Source organism: Varroa destructor, unplaced genomic scaffold, assembly GCF_002443255.2.
Source record: "Varroa destructor unplaced genomic scaffold, Vdes_3.0 BEIS01000002.1, whole genome shotgun sequence".
In the NCBI taxonomy this organism is placed as follows: domain Eukaryota; kingdom Metazoa; phylum Arthropoda; class Arachnida; order Mesostigmata; family Varroidae; genus Varroa; species Varroa destructor.
The window spans coordinates 30,085,431-30,103,391 of record NW_019211455.1 but is presented as its reverse complement, the minus strand read 5'-3'; the positions used below and the strand labels follow the sequence as shown (position 1 = coordinate 30,103,391).

At 40.5% G+C, this 17,961-nt stretch overlaps 2 long non-coding RNA genes across 6 annotated transcripts; one reads left to right on the top strand and one right to left on the bottom strand.

The window, feature by feature from the left end:
* Nucleotides 1–775: 775 nt before the first annotated feature.
* LOC147757648 (uncharacterized) lies at nt 776–6,470 on the bottom strand. 5 transcript variants are annotated; one of them, XR_015320711.1, is made up of 5 exons: nt 6,177–6,408; nt 5,819–5,909; nt 4,160–5,250; nt 1,616–1,826; nt 776–1,073 (listed from the first exon to the last, which is right to left on the bottom strand). It is a non-coding gene; the product is annotated as an uncharacterized LOC147757648 (long non-coding RNA). The 5 variants fall into 5 exon arrangements; XR_015320712.1 differs by lacking the exon at nt 1,616–1,826 and having other exon boundaries at nt 6,177–6,394; XR_015320709.1 differs by lacking the exons at nt 776–1,073; nt 1,616–1,826 and having other exon boundaries at nt 3,385–5,250; nt 6,177–6,463.
* On the top strand, nt 6,329–12,618 carry LOC147757647 (uncharacterized). The gene is made up of 2 exons (XR_015320714.1): nt 6,329–6,676; nt 11,975–12,618. It is a non-coding gene; the product is annotated as an uncharacterized LOC147757647 (long non-coding RNA).
* Nucleotides 12,619–17,961: the final 5,343 nt, after the last annotated feature.

Genomic DNA, 17,961 nt, shown 5'->3' with positions numbered 1-17,961 from the left:
GCGTAAATGTTCCGATACGGTTTTATTATATCTATGGTTCCTCAAAACGAGTGGCCATTTCATATCTGCTATTCCATGTTCGGTCGATAAACCATGGAACTTTTTATCGTATTGTGAAAACTTTGTTAGATGGAAACTTGAAAGGCCACTACCGTAACGAATTAAAATCACGTAGTAACCGTGGTATAGCCGACTTTCTTGGCTTTGTTTGTAAAGTTTAGGTTTGGGGTCATACGATTTCGCTGCTCGTCAATCTGAGAAGTTGACTGATGTTGTCTGATGACCTGCAGAAAATTACATATATCTGTCCTACTTTGTGCCAGTGCGTCAGCCTCTGACAGTGTACCCTTGCACATCAGCAGCGTACGGTGAACTACTATTCCGTTACTACGTTCTTGCTCAGCCTCTAATAATTCAGTGGTATGATTTGTTTCATTACGTATCCAAACGGTAACAACGGTTTCGATAGGTGCCACGGCGTTATCGAGCCATCGTCCCGTTTGTTGGGAAAGTGTCCAGGTGACGGCCCCTTAGCCAGAGCGGCCTGGCTAAGATGCAGCATTGTTAAAGGAATGCTCCAACAGAGCGTCGCCTCAATCAATCCTTTTGTCATATTCATTAATAATCACGAGATCTGTGCATGGTATTTTGTAGAAGTTCAACATGATTGCTTGAAACAATGACATACATGAGCATACAATAATATATAGGGAACAAAACACAATTGTGTGAGCTTGGCTTTAATATTATCTAAAAGAGAAAAGTATTGAACAACTGGTCATTGCAGAGAGCAAGCCTAAAGTTTATTCCGTTCAAATGTTCCTATGACTTTTTAACTAACTGTACATTGCATCCAAGCAATATTACCATTAAACAATTAACTAAATGTATCTAATGTAGAAAAACATCTTAAACAATTCTCTTATGTCTACAGTTACTCATTTCCGAAACATTCCGCTGTAGAATATAGTGATTCGCACATGCTGTGAGCTCCGTCTATTGATATCGTTGACGGTTCGGTGTCCGACATGTCCGTGTCGGTCCTAGCAATCAAGCTACCGACATCATTCACGCTGGAATATCCAAGTGTTCAACTTATAGTCAATATACTAATCAACACAACTCGAAGGCCCTTACTAGGCATCATTTCTTAACTTATGTTGAACTGCTGAACGTATTAAAATGACTTAAACGAAAATAAATTGAGATCGCACCCAATAACTCGGCGGTCAGTTGTGCTCAAATAAAATACTACGCGCATATATATACAACCGTCCTCTTCTGCTGATCGCCTATAGTTGTTCCTGAAGTTAAACTTTACGCCTGCTATTGGAATATTTCGGTATTGCACTGACAAGATATGAAGTGCCAGTCCGTGTTAATGAACTGACACGCGTAGCTTAGATGTTTTCCACAAGAGCCACTTTCCTTAACGACAACCTGAGAAAACTAAACTTTTTACGACTAAACCCTAGTATAAGTCAGATATGGGAAAAAAACAAAGCATAGGCTCGTAAATGGAAAGACAGACCCAGGTTCCGCCGGCCCTTTGCACCCCCCACTTCTGCGATAGTTTTTCTCTCTCTATGTAAAGCTGAACCGAGCGGATCCTTACCAAGGCGCTGTCGATAGATACTGGCGAATTTCCACCTCATTGAAGCCGACACTAGCGAACGCCGCGCTGTCTAAACCCTTAAGAACTTCCTACCACCGACCGACCTTCAAAAAGCGGAGTGGCGGGCACTTGTGTTTTCCTTCAGCTCCGTGCAATTCGTACGATTCAGGCACGTTGAGTTAACCGTTAAATAAGGTACATTAAAAACATACTAAAAAGCTTATTCTTTAATCGTATCAAACTACTTGAAATTTTTGAGGTATATCGAGCGAGACATGTATGGGTAGTAGGCCACTAATGCGATTTCGAAATACTGCGCGTAAACTGGAGTTTCATAAATTACTTTACCCAGCTTTAAAATGGACATGTACAGAAAGCTGAAACCGTGGCCATCATATTGAACACCGAAAATTACATTTCGGTAATAAGACTTTTGATCAAGATAAGACTATGAATGTACTACATATGGCGTTAGCGAAAATATTGTATGCAAGCAGTTCAAGTGCTATATCTAAACGACTGCTACCATACTGAAGTCTGTTTTCTCTAACTGCCAGCTAATCCAAGATGGTCTTCCTATGGGGTTGACCAGCTTACCTATACCACTCCGGCTATTTAAGCTTTCCGTTGGCTTCTACCCCGAAGATTGTTAACCTGCGTAAGCGCAGCGCATAGGAATTATTTTTTCATAATAGAATAATATACAGATCTAAATTTTTTTATCCATTTGATCACACGTATGGTGTAATATATCTGAATCAATTCAGAACTGAATTTTCAGGTATTGTAACGTTGGGGTTTCACCGATATTACCGAAGATATGGCGAGAAGTTTAATACGTACGTAACGATATTGTAATAAACATGGAAATTAATATTTTAACGCAGATGTACATTTGTGCGTACTAGGTTAAACATGTTTCGCTAGGGGCAACGTGCACATCCTGTCGTTTTTCCGTCAAGACGTCCTAGCTCCAAGGTGCTCTCTATTTCACCAGTGCTAACCCTGACAGTGTTGAGTGCTGCGATATCGTTTCGGTGGGAGCTAGGAGAAACGCGTCCGTGGAACGCCGACAAGGATTATGAATGGAAAGAAGGGAACAGTTTGTCATGAGAGAAGCGTGTGCCCTTTTGCACCTAGGTCCAACCGCTCCTTATATCGCATCGCTGAATATTCCTAGCGTTATTCTCCCCTATTATTATTATTAGAGTGTAAGGCTTTTCTTTAGGTGAACGCTTTTCGAAATAGTACCTCCAATAAGCATACATATAGTGAATATTTGATGATAGTATGGGCATATGGACAAAAAGTTATAAAAAGCTGAACTTAAATATATTCCTAATCGAATATCGTATGCATAATACCGTGTAAAAACACCAAACAAACATTCGTATACATAATTCCCTGGAGTAAAACAGATGCCCGCTTTCTTAGCATCGGTCAACGACGGTAGTCTTAGGTATGTGGCCACAACACTGATCAGAAACAAATTAAAAGTCCTTTAGTAAAGTAGAATCTATTTTCCCTTACAAACAATGACATAGACAAGCATTTTACTCATGCGCACTAGACGATTAAATATAAACATACTGTTTTTAATATTCTTTTACCCAATCTTTTCTAAGCAAACAGTATCATCATATTTATTGACGATCCGCTTAAGTTCATGTTAGTCGGGTAGATATCTCTGATGAATTTCGCACGAGCCCGTATACATTCCTGTTTTTTTTTCCTGTTTACTTTTATTTATTTCAAATAAAGCAAGGTAGTTCGAAAAACAAACAAATATCTTTATTTTGCCATAGCAACAAAAGGCTAATGCGGACGTTTTGTCCAAGGTCAGCAGCAAGCACGCTGAGAGGACATAGAAGAAATGCTGGACAACTCAAATCTAGGCCTAAATCTAAGGTCTAAATATACAATGACCAGACTTTCCGGTATAGTTTTAAAAATAGTAGACAACTCAAGTTTTGATCGAATTATCTATCCGTTGGACATCCTATAAGATCTAGAGCGCAGAGCAAACACGTCCGATCGCCGGACAGTGATGCGAATCCACTCTTATCACTAGAGAAATAGTTTACTCTAAGTGCTAATTTTGTATTACGGTGCCTAGATAAATTGCTTTTAAACGGAACACTAATTAGTTGCTATAACATCGTCGCTGGCCCTTAATGCAGCTGAGTGACACTTCCACTGTTGCGGCGCAAATTTATAATATATACCATATACTTCACCTTAAGATCAACTGAGTCACTGTCCTTCACAATCAAATGTGCTTCTTACTTTGAGTTTGTCAGAATCAGAGAGAGAGAGAGAGATAATGTTGTGTTATCGGCGACGCAAAAGGTAACAAGTCGTTACGGATTACGAAATTTACGTGTCATTTAGTACTTTGCAGGTTCCGCCATTACAGAATATCGATAGAGCTCCCGCACAATTTCACGTTACAAAACAGCGTAGGCACAAATGCGTCATATACCCAAAGTCATTACTAATCGAATTATACATCGTCTTTTTATTATAACCTATTGCTTTTCTTACCTGGTTCTTAATACATCGTTCTCTGTCTTTCACAATTTGTTATATATTTTCTCGTTCGCTCACGCGCTGCAACCCGTCTATCAGACCCCTATTTTCTTCTACGAAATGGCGGCCCTAACTTCGACCTTAATCCGATCATGTCGCTAGGGGCCCGCCTGGTGGCTATTTATCGACGTAAAAGCTGAGCCCGGCGAATGGCATGTTGGCGTCGTGTGGCAAAATCTGTTGGGTACATAAACGTCCTCGTTCCTGGCGGGCGTCTCCCGATTTCACAGCTAGCTGCCAGCTACTGTTGAAGCCCGTTCTGCGCCCTGAAAGGTCCGAAGGAGTTCACCCTATTGAGAGGCTTCTTCTTCTTTTGCTGCCGACTTTGGCCACGTCCCTGCACACGCCTAGGACGCCTCCTTATCTTCGCTCCCCGCCTGCTATGACATCGGCTTGAACCGGCGCTGGCGTTACCGCCAGTGCCGGTGACGCCCCCGCCTATACTGCCACCGAAGAGGAGGTCGCTTCCCTAGCAGTGTCAGTGGTCCTAAATCAACGGGGATTAGCCGCAGCCTGTCAGGTTAGCTGCTCTAACTGGGCTGACATGCCTCTGCCCAACGCCGTTCCCTGTGCAAAATCCGCTGGCCATCATGACACCACCAACGTTTACCGCCACTGCCGTAATTTTCCTAACCTATCCACTAGCCATTCTCTTACATCACTTGCGTTCTTTTGCTTACTTCTCGTATTTTTCCTACCACGCCGCCGCTGCTGCTGCCGCTTCATCAGATGAGAGATTCTTGCTAAGCAACTACCGCATCGATCTCGACAGCAACAGCGACAAAAGATACTACGACAGAAATATAAACAATTTCCTCCACAATCTTCGCCTGTTGGGTAATATTTAGAAGCGAAGCGAGTGGGCAAGCTCCGTTGAGGCTAACTTGAATACCGCTGGTTGCTGTTAAAGCACACACTGTATTCTGTATTGTTAGATTTCTGTAGTCGGGGGTCTGTTTACTAGTTGATAACATTTACTAATTGAGATACCGTTTCAATTAACTTATCTTGATATTTCCTGTGAAAGATCCAACCAGGTCACTTACCTGTTAAAAAAAATGTATAGCTTAATAGTAATCTGTAGAATCTACGAAGATTAGTTTGAATTATCACATGAGGTGCGATTACCGTGTGAAGTGCTTCTGTGAAACAGAGCCTAAGTCTACTTCGAACTTTTTACCCGAGGCGTATATATATATATATATATAATAATAATAATAATAATTAAGTTAACTAGTATTCCCGGTACAAGAATTACTAATGAATTTACGACCTATTTCTAGGTCGAAAGTATCAAATCTTGCGTCTACAGTTTCTACGGTAGTAATATGTATTCAAATCGAGTTGAAAATTCAACGTTTACTAAAAGGAAATATTTTTTTTGTTGTGATATTAATTTTACTAGCATATCAGGTATAATAATTAAATTTTTTTACTGAGCTAAATAATTATAATAATAATAAAGTCTAGTCTAATCGGATATTTCGTCATCCGATATATCCCCGCTTGTCGCATTCATTTCGCTACGAGCTCTCTGATAAAATGACTTTCGGAAATGCAAATTTCACCGAGAAGGTGCATCGTGCTTCAGGTTTACTTCGGTTCTATACTTACACAAATGAGGAAGGGCAAACGTGTCTGCTGCTTTCCACCACACATACTTCGATAAACCAATCATCTAGGTCAAACGAGCTAAGGGTCATCTCTTATCCATTCAAACGCGCCGAACATAAATATGCAAAGATATTTACTTGCTAGCCAATACGTCTTCTAAAAAGGTCTGCTTTTAAAAGATATGTCTAGTAGCAGAATATTCTTTAGGCATTCCTATAAAAGCGGAATTTAACATAGCAAGTTTGCTAGATACCGCTTCTGTCAGGAATATAAAGGTCTCATAACAGGAAAAATTGAGAACTACGCATTTTATACATTTGCAGACAAAGTGAACAGTATCGTTAAATTGATGAAATACCTGTTTTGATTGAGGAAGACGTCGCTAATAAACTGCCGTTGGAAAGTAGTTTTTCTACGTAACAAAGGGGCGTGCTTTTCATTTTGTTTGTTCAAGCCCACGTTGATGTTCCACGCTGTAGGTTCAAACGTCTTTTTGCAGCTGATTAAAGCCGAACGCACATGGACGCAATTTGGTACGAATGCAGGGACGAATATACATCCGATGCTCAACGTACAAGCTGTTTTTGGTTAAGAAACCATACAAGTTACATGAATGCAAGTATTATACGTGCTGGTGATGTGTTTGACGGGTAACGCATTGCCTGCTAACATTAGGGATACGGGCATAGAGTTCGGCTGTCTAATAGAATGTCTAACGGTATAACCGGACGTAAAACTTGAAACTTAGAGCGAATATATGAGCCATCGCTATCGCCACTAATTGGATCCATTTCTTAAAGAGTGTTTGCCGGCATCTCAAGTCAAGATTTAAGCTTACGGAAACGAGGCTCATCTTCGGTTAGTTATAATTTGTTAAGTAGTTGTACATTTGCCTCGTAAAAACCGTTCGAGTTAACATCTCTAGAGATGGTAGAAGCAATATGTCGGTAAGCAAAGCTGGGCTTTACGATCAATTAGAACAATCAGCTATTTAGAGAATTAGGAATCGATTTGGCGGGGATTATTGATATATATGTATATATATATATATATATATCACTGCAACTGTGAACGAGAGGTCTGGACGAAAACTAGGACTTCAAACTTACGTTACGAAATGCGTCAGTATATTGTCCAATTGTCAAGAGTATCAAAAGGATTCGTAAAATGTGCACTATTAATCATTGAACATAAATGACTCGTCCATCTGCACAGAGAAATTTTAGATGTTCAATAGTAAAAACAACGGTTTCGGTACACAGACGGATGCGAAAGTAAGCTTCCAGTAGGTTTACAAATATCTAGATCAAAGAGGAACACGCGCAGATTACGATTATTGAAATGTGCTTTTTTACACTAAAACTTTTTTTAATAAACGTATCATTATAACATTAATTATTCGGGATGGATCATGTGTTGACAAATTGCACACAGGCACCTTTGGTGGGCAGTTAAACTTTTTTCAGGTTGGGTTGGAAGGAGCTGATTTTGCTAAACCCCAGGTTGCCTCGGAACTTCCATTGAGATGGATTTCTCCCAGCTCCGCCAAACATCACATAGATAGATGCTCTCAGGTCATTGTTAATCAGCTTTGAGAGTCTTGTTGACAAACAGAAGCATGACAGATATTTTAGCATCATCATGATGTCCAAGCTTCACACTAATTAACACTTCTTGTATAGATAATGCCATCGTCATCATCACCATCATCAAACCTCAAGTTTTGTCTGTATGAAACTTCCTGCGAGGCCTAGTGTAAAAAATCAGTGTGCCTGCAATATATGTTGCCTTTTAAAAACAAACCGTTTAAGAATTATAATTCAATTGAAAGAATGTCTTTGTCCTTCTTTCCTTATTTGAATAATCAACTATGTGTTTTATTAATCAAGGCAATGTACTCGGTAATACGGTATGATTAGCGCAGTATTATACGGTTGAAAGAAAGTATGAGTATGCCCGAACGTGTATACGCGGAAAGAATCCATGAGCCGGAAGAAATCCGGGAGCCTTAAGCTTACACTGCAATCTTCGTGAGGACTGGTTGTTAATTTAGTAGCACGAACTCCTGTGCCTGTTCAATACTATTGTCTTCATTTAGACCACTATCGATAAAGTTGGATCCATCTTGTAATGGAGCGCTCAGTCTTCTAAGGTAACATATAGTTTTCTCGTAAAGTGTGCGACGCAAGCGTGCCGCAATGCTTACCAAGATCGCTGGCCGACCACCTACCGATTAACTGAAAACGCCAGCTTGTTAGCTGAAGACGCGGGAATCAGACTTGTCACGATTGTCTCACGTAGTATAGCTGTAAGACTGGCCTTACTTTGCCCCTGTGTATCGAGTTCTTGCACAACCGAGGGCTCTCGAAATAAATTATTCGTCTCCTGGCAAAACGGGATCCAAGGGCAAGCGTGAACCATGTGTTACGATATCCTGATCAGCCCAAAACGTTCACAGAGCAGGGAGGAGCAAAGGGCATCTCAGAAGAATGTGAGTCATCCTTCTTTATGGCGCGTGGCAGGAAGAAACGCAATGTCCCCCAGGGGCTAAGGAAGCTCCAACAGGGCGAACAAGATAGACTGTAGATATAATACACACACACACACACAAGAAGTCTAGGTCACTGTAAATGTCTCAGTTATAGCAGGAGTAGCAGATGGAGCTCATCTCACCCATCGAAAGCTTTTTCGGTCCTGTTGTGGCTTACAGTCCTACGCAGGTGCCACCCGCTCAAGAGCAGTATCCCGCAAATGCGTACTGGAAACAATATTTATGAAGCTTCACCCCGACGGTTCCATTCGTTTTATCTCATCGTGGGGTTCGGTTTCAGCAGACTCTATATGAAACAGGGAGCAGAACTCAAGAGAATAGAAAATTCGCAAAATATCGAAAGCTGTACATAGCCTTTTTGTACATGAGCGCTTGGACGGTGTGTAATACGCCGAGAGTAGGTATGAGACGGAGCAGAAGAAAAGACGGCACAGCACGTTGCAGAAAACTGAATCAATCCATCTTTCTTTTTATTTCGATTACTCTTGCTTAGTTTTACCTTTCTCCGTCTGCGTTTTACCCGTCCACGTATTTATCTCAAGTCGTCCCTAAATAATACCTCGAGTCTAATTCTAACTCTGGCTGTTGGTATAGCTAGATCATAGCGGTATAGCTATGCAGAAAGAACAAATCACCATTAAGGATTACAATTTATAATAAAATCAAGTGGTGAAATTAGTTCATGGAATCCGGGTAAACGTATTTAGCAACTTCTGGTAAGCATTTTTTTTTTTAATGAAGAACAACCGACTTATTCGCCGGTTAGCATAAACCCGACGCGTTTGGCTTATGCATAATAACAGTGCCAGTACGTACTGTTCATCTATATTTGTTTGCATTTCATCCAATTTCCGTTCGTACCGTCTCGCTGTGTGCGAAACAAATGTAGGAATATGTCGTATGTCAATCATACGGCCTCACCTCTTCCAATTCACAAAATACCAGCAACTCGGGTGGCTGTCTTTACGTCAGCACACAGCTTTGATGCCATCGTTCGAATCGACGTCGTTGTACACGCGTGCACACGCAAACCCTCTACCAACCTGCGAACCTCGACCCCATGACGTTGAACCCATGAAGTACGCTATTGGAACAAAACCGCTCAGGCGAGTCCATACAACCTCGACACTATCCGAAACGCAGTTACGAATTCAAAATACACTCCGATCTTGGCTGCTCGTCAGATCACCTAATGCTAGCGCTTTTTAGAGGGAAAAGCTGGATCTAACAGCTGAGAGTTGGGTTTGCGTAAGATTCGCTAGCCAGCTTTGTCTACCGATACTAAGCAAAGGCATCGGAAAAGAATCGACGAAAAGGGGCGGAGAAACCCTGAGATTCCATGCCTATACAGTTCGTGCGTATTGCGTATATGCATAGAGATTTGTCTGTGTGTTTATGCCAAAGGACCATGAAAATGGCCGATGATGACGGTCGGGGCACAAATACAGAATATGGAAAAGAGGAACAGGAAAAATAGGAGCCAAATGGGCAGCGCAAGGGTATAGAGACGTGCGAGAATATGATAAACGTATTTGAATAGACGTCTGACTCGGAGCTTGTGTGCTCCAGTTTCTGCCAAAGGCACCATCACAAATTATTTTTTGTGTAGACGAATACATTTCGTTGGCACAGGTGAGTGAATATGGCTGGCTATAGGCTTTGACAGATAGGGTATCACGACAAGATTTTCATACGCTCGTCGATTTCGGTTTTTGGTTTATGTGGCAGATTTGCGGGTTCTCTGAGATAAGTACAGGCGCGAAGAGAAGCAGAAAGAGAAAATAGCCAAGTTAGGAGTCTAGGGCAGCAGTACGCGTAGCATAAGCAATACAGGAAGCGTAAGCAAAGATCGACTGACAGCAACGTCTAAGCGGATATGTATTCAAAGTGTATTCATATCGGATCATAGTTTTCCATGATCGGTAGGCGCGGAGCCGCTTGCGTCTTCTCTAGCTGCCTCGTTGTTGGTGTTCACCGGCCGCATACGTACGAAAGAATAGTATTGGCCGGCCGGCTGGAGGCCGAATTGTCTAAGTGGAAGGATCGCCCTGCATAGCAGCCTGTGCCCTAGGCACGAGTACGATTCCGCATGATGGACTGTGAAAATTTTAGACCGTCATAGGTGGCGCTCAATCGCCTTTTCTTATCGATTCTTTGTTCTGGATAAAAGATAATCGGATAGGTCCCACGATTTGAAAATGTGATCTGTATTGCAGTAGGAAACATAAAATTTCAAACAAATGGTGCCAACAAGAACATGAGTATTTTGTATTGTCAGGTACGAACCGTAAAGACACAGATTTTCAGGTCTTGGCCGTTCAAGGTTTTGTTTGTTTCCATCAGAAACCGCAGTTTTTGCTTGAAGTCCTGAGATGCTCTCTTACCGTATATTATTAAACTCTAATTGCATATTACTGTATGCTTATGTACACTATATGTATACTATGTATTTATATGTACTAATTCTACTGTATATTACTAATATTAACACAAGTTACCAAAATAAAGTTAATAAATATCTTTTATTAATTTTTGTTAAATTTACGACTATTATTAAATTTAGAGTTATAGTAATATTGCGTTGAATGATTTTTTCAAAGGAACGTACTGTGCAAAAAACGATAATTACGAAGAAGCGATAAATCTGTAGAAAGCAATTACAGCAAAAATGTAACCTGTTTACATTGAATTTAATACGATTACGGCTAGAGAAATGCCCTCTATGTACTCTTTTAGGCTTTTTCATTTAAAATCATTTGCGGGCAAATAGTTCCTAAAAGTATCAGCCTGTTTAAGGTCAACACGACTTGATTCAGGATTCATCATCACTGAGTCGAGACGATTCAACCCTACCTTATTATATATATATATATATATTTTATCTAGTTATATCTGAGACAAAATACCATACAGTATAAATGATCGGATGATATAAATGAAATTTTACAATTAATATTTCCAGTTATCGGCACCAATATGTATTCTTCAAGGAACTGCCAAATATATGCGATAGGCTCTACAACCGTGGGTCTTTTGACATCTACATCAAGTACTTCACTAGTTGTCGTATTTTCAAAAGTCGAGCCAACGATCAATGCCCTTTCAGTAAACGTTCAACAAGCAATTCATGCCCAGCTTAAATTGATATACTTTTCCATTATCGGGGTTCCTTTTGGTTCACTGTGAAACCTAACAAAAACAGTATAATATAACACGTGTCGTTTTTTTCAACAGGCAAAACTAAATAGGAATATCTATTAAATGTCCGTTGTAATTACTACGCTGACCTAAGTCAATTTTAAACAATTTATCACAATCACAATATATGAATGCATAAAAAGCACCCATCAACAAAATCTCTGGCTAGTGTTTGTGACGATCCATCAGAGTGCGTCGCCTGAATTGAATCTTCCGATTCAAAACTTTATGATCCCTTAAACTTCCTACTCATACTATACGTCCAATATCGAATACCTCCATTTTTACCTCGAGTTCGTGGACTAGTTCTATTTAGGCAAGAATACAATCTTGTTTAACATTGGGCCTGCCCGGTCGCTAATCTATTTTACATTTATATCCATTCGGTGTTCTGCCCTCGTAACTAGGTCGAGGCCGCGTTTAGCAAATGGCTGACAACTACCCGCGCTGGATTCGTGCATTGACCATCAAGACGTATGGATGAGCACCTTTTGAACATGCGTCAACAGGACAACCCGAGGATCCAATACTGGTTTAAATCTACCACGTGTATCAGCTCGACACGTGGGGATTTTCAAGCCGATATGCCGGATTGTGCCAGCTTTTCACGCCACTATTTCTGTTTGATGTACGACTGCCTATATTCCGGACCCGTGTATACAGCCATTGTGCCCCATACACATTCAGTACATAGTTATAACTTACATGAGCGCCTTAGAAAACACTGCGGCATGCATGGAAATGTTCTCTTGATAGACCTCGCTACCTAATAAGTATAACATTTATGAACGCGTATGTGAAGGTGGTTGCAAACAAGTAGAGAGCTGGGTGTAGGCGTAAGCAAAAGGTCGCCTAAATGATTTCGGTCAGAATAATGACTCTGGCCTCTTCAAGATATTAATTGTGATACTGTAGCAAAGTAAATATAATCGGTATCAGGCGCTGGGTATAATGAACATTGTACCGATGTAACTAAAATTTAACTTTATTGAACCAAGAAAAATGCCTATTAATAAATGTACAATATTAGAGCAGTCGACTCAGCCCTGTCTGTAGCTGCTTTTTTTTTTCTCTTTTTTTTACTGCGATTACCGTAAAAATCACTGAACTTACATTTTTGCATAGTAACGTTTCAGAACAATTTTCTACGAGAACATGATTGAAAACAATTTATTAAAGTTCGCTATTGGAATGCGTCGCAGTCTGCCTTAGAATGCAGTTACCATAGAGGCTAAAGAAAACGTAAGTTCACAAACAGACTAGCTCTACGTACTGTCATTAGTGGGTACGCATCTCCTCACTATAATGTTGGCAATTTGAAAGTAATATAAACATTCGGAAACCATGAGATGTCTATGAAAATTAGTATAGGGTCCGAATTGTATTTATCATAAGGCGTCTAAAAATGAGACAGCGGTGATCTCACTATCTGGTTTGTATAGAGACCGAAGTAAAGCTCCAGCCTGGTTCAAACTGCTAGCGTTTCGATGGAAATGAAAATAAGAATGGCCGCAGTTATAAAAAGTAGCGTACTATTGGGCTTACTTTAATCGATGTTTTATTCTTCGCTAACCTGTGATACCTTATGTTTTCATTATAAAAAGGAGAAGACTTGGACAGATTACTCCGACGATTATATGGAAACAATCTACATCCACATCGCTTTAGGGGTGGCGCTAAATAGAGCGCCTATTGGTCTAATTAATCTAATGAAATGTGTATTCTTCGACGGGCTTTGGCCTATTCGAAAACGCAAATAGAGTTCACCTTGCGCGTCCTTCCAGGACATTTAATCCTCAAAAAAGGAAAAACTGTTACGGTTATTTTATAATTTTACTTCGATTTATCAATGTGCATCGATTTAGCATGAGGCACATTGGTTCGTCCTGGTGCGTAACGCGCGGTGACCTAAATGCAATGACAATGCTATATATCTTCAATAATGAGACGCTATGCCGATACGGGGATATCGGTTACTCTGACTTTGCTGAAAGGCTAAGATGACCTTTTGCAGACCCCAGTCATCAATCATCACACGGAGACCAGCAAAATCGTCTAGATAACTGTCGGCTGCTTCTGAACCAAGCTTAAATTTCTGTTGTATACCTTCACGACAGGGACGACAAGCGACTGCTGACAGACTTTACGATTCAACGTCACGCCAAATATATATGCGTATAACATGTTTGGACGGAGAACAAGGCTGGCACTTGGCTCGTGCTTGGGGTCAAAGGCCAAAACCGACATAATTGTAGCGTGTATACGGTATCCAACAGAGGGGCGCCCGTGACAAGAACAATCACTTCGGCCTAACGTCCATCAGAGTTAGGAAACGTAATAACATGGTACTGTGACGTGTTAAGAGTGAGGTATGTATTTGAACAGATGGCTGATAGGCCACACAGAAAACTCCAAGATAAGATTATTAATGGTCGCAATTAGCAGTTTTTCCGGTAGTAGCAGCAGGAGTAATCGTTTAGCGAGTCTTAAGTTGCCGTATTACTCGTAATTAAATTGTCCGTTTAGCATGTAAATATCATAAATTGAATATTGAATAAATAATACCATTGAAATGAATGCATCACGAGCATCGTCTGCGTGGACGTGGATAGAGACAGGCTTTGTTTGGGTGTCTTGTGAAGTCGAGTCAGCTTCGCAGCTTTCGTTTTGTATTGACGGGCCCTTCTCAAGTAATCTGGGCGGCGTCCTGATGTGTGGGTGCCTAAAGAATGTCCCTGAAACAGATTATATTACTAGTAATTTTAACCACTTTTATTGTATATTGGTATATCCTTGACAGACCGAAATATAATAGATTCAATTGTTACTTTCGATTCAAATTAAAACAACTAAGAGCCATCTTTGTGCTAGCCACCGTATTACTTAATGCGCTGTCCATCAACAGTGGCTCATAAAATGCCCTGTCTTCTCCTTTTTCCAGCGAGCTAACTCCTTTCGATCATCAAATGTCGACATATTTGTTCTGCAGTTTTTTAGGGCGAACTATTTACAACCTACTAGCAGCGAGAAGTATACTTAAATCCAACTTCTCAAAGCTCACTTCAAGGTGTTTGAAGCTTGAAACGCAGCTGTCGTAGGAAGGGGCCCCTCTCACCGCAGCAGGATATAGGATTAGGTTATAAGGTGAGTTACTAGTATTCTTTATCTCCACAATGGTAGATGATATATAAGCAACTAATGATCATTTCAGAAATGTTTCTCTATGATATGGAGCCGCTAAGGAACACATTTTGGCTTCGGGGTCTTGTTACGCAGCTGTTGCATCACATGCATAAGGTTTGTAATGGAGATAATTGGCTAAAGCAGTGAAGAAATTTCAAATCTTAGCGCCGCCCGGACTCGGGAACTTCCGGTCGAGTGAACTCTCTACCTAGTTCTTGTTGCCAGTATCTCTTAATCAGTTGTCCGCCACTTACAATGGGCTCCACAGGCACACCACAGGCGACATTACTCAGCGGGACTTCCTCCACCGGCAATTAATTACTAAGAGCTTGTAATTCTGCTCACTGGGGCAGACACGACGAGATCCGCTGAACTGCCGCCAAACGCATTTGTCTGCAATCGACTATTCATCAGGTTTTTACCAAAAATGTTTCGGAAGTAAAACATAATCCTAGTATTTATTATTATGCAAGGTTTGTTTTTCATCATTCTGTTTACCGACCTCTTTACTATGAGATCAAAATCCTAGTTGTATACACTTAACTATGCAGTATTGAATTGTTGGGTTTAGTGGGTTAAGCTAACTAACGAGAGTGACGACAGCCCCATATGGACCATATTACCAGTTTGCTTCAGGCTCGCTCCTTTCGCTAGCGACTAATTGCTGGCGACTAATATGTAATCCACATGGTATCGATCATGATACGTTGTCGTCAAGTGGCTGATGCAAATTTCGGCCATAAAAATCCGTACTCTTGTTGACCATATGTTGTAGAATTGGCTCCCTGGACATCGTACCAAAGTGTTTACGTATGAAACATGCCGCTTTAATTAAACGCAGTCTCCAGAGAAATGGACTGATTAAGATCAATTCTAATTAGCGATGTTTTTTTTTTCATCGGCGGAGTTCGCAATGGTGACACCAGCGCAGCAGAGGCTGTACAAACTATAAGATACATCGTATAGTATTGTAAGTAAATATGTGTGCTAACTAGAAATACGTAGGCACGTACGAATTGTTATTTCACGTATGTACTTTGCTAAAATGTCGCTGGCATACAAACGAATTCTCCTGCCTGACTGAATTAATCACAATTAATAAAAAAAAAAAAAAAAACAAAGAAAAAAACGTCTAACGTCACCCGGTCATTTGAGTATCATGAAAAACCTATTTGAGAATATAAGCAAGTAACTTTTCCCTGTTTTCCAGCAACGAATTGATCTACTATATGTTCGCCGTAACTGTTCTAACCTTCTAGCATCTTGGATTTATGCTTCTTCGCCAGAGACGTTCAGGTCTGGTGTTGGAGAATTCGTCCAGCCTCGTTTTGAGACTCTGTTTACTATCAACTATATGGTTACTACATTCACTCGCCACTAGTCAAAACAGGTCGTAATCGGTAGAACGCGAGGTTCTAAAAAGATAGCGAACGCATAAGAACTGTTCACTTGAGCTCATGCAGGACGACTCTTACAATCCTTTCAATGTGCCCTTTGGCATTGTTTTATAGGCGGACAACTGTGCCTCGACTGTCTGGTCTTTTGTGTTAGATAGGCTCGTTTACTTGAGCATCTGAGATATACGCAACTGCTTGTTAACCGCCTTTTCCTTCACAAACATTTCCCGGTGTATGAAACCCTTTCAGTTTCACTAAATTGACACAGCTCATCGCACATTTAGGCTCTAAAATTCTACACAGTTAAGGTACCTTACAATAATCTGGTATTGCCTTCTAGGTTAATTTACAAGTTGCTTACCATTTGAGGTTCTCATAGACCTCAAACGGTCGATCAGCATCCAATACAGTCTCCTCACGTGGAAAAATTGCATCTTTGAACTTAGTCTCCGAACAAATGTTAGGCGTATACGGCCCAAATATCCCAGACTGCTGGGAATGATACATAAAAGTGAACAATGAAAAGGAAAAAGCAAAGGAAGCATTAAAAAATACATGAAAATTATTTACGTTTTACGTTATTATATAGTTGTATACAACACCTAGATTGTACGAAGAAGCGGGATTACAGCATCTCTCTGCTTATGTGGGTTTACATGAACCCAATTAAATTAAAAAATTAATTGGTCAATTTATATGTATAATAGTGGCATGTAACGACGAATCAAGGTATAAATACAGTCGAAAATGATCTCAGCTACTCTCAGTGTTCAATGCGCTTAAGTTAAGAATCTATCCCTACGTTCATAAGGACTGCGACTCCAGTATATGACGCACTGGGGAATACGCACGATAAACTGTGACTTAGATAGTGTTCCTATTTCGATTTCTACCCAACTGCTCTTTGTCTGTCGTTCGCAAGATACATAACGAAAAGATCGTCTGTCGACAGGAGAGGCATGCTATGGAAAACCAAAGCAATATATTCTTATATTACGCAGCGGACTGCGTATCTGCTCTAAGAGACAACAATGTCGACGATACTGTAAACGATCCCCAGATATGTGCTAGATCGCAGCTGGCTACCTCACGGATTTCCTTGTCCGGACGCTGAAAAATTCGCTAAAATTGCCTGGTACAGCCGAGCAGAACAAGATTTATGTCGATACTTAGCTAAAGGCCAAAAAAGTTTTACTCTTTTGCAAGTTCAGGCCAGACGCGTGCGCTACATACAATATCCTTCACTCGGACACCAGCCTAATATTCAGAATATAATTAATTTAGTAATTTCAAACAATTCAGGGGATACAAAACATCCAGCATACTCCGTTGTACTATGCGCTATGTAAGATACATGTAGAAAAAAGTTTTGTCTTCTGGGTAAACTCACTTAAGACGTCCCACAGATCACACATACGTTCTCTAGTATAGTGTACTATCCTACGTTTACGGTTGAAAGACGTGCTAGCTGCTGCCGCTTTTGAGGAAACAAAATGATATTTCAAAAGTACTTTTGTGTAAAGCGTATACACTGTGCAGAAATCAATAAATAGTTATTGCTTGCAAAAGAAGATACTCTTAATTACATAAAAGCATCATATGGTTTAGTGCTCTACATAGAAGACCTAGAACACTCTACTTATTTTCGTCGCTAGTACAGGATAATCGCTTCTCATTTCTGCTGCCTTTTTAAGCAGGCAGAACCACGCTGAATTGGTTTGACATTATATAGCACTTTGAAGCACATGTTTCTTTATCAAGTAGGTTTTTTTGCTAGTAGCGCTATTGGAGAGTCCTATAGTGCGTCAATATGA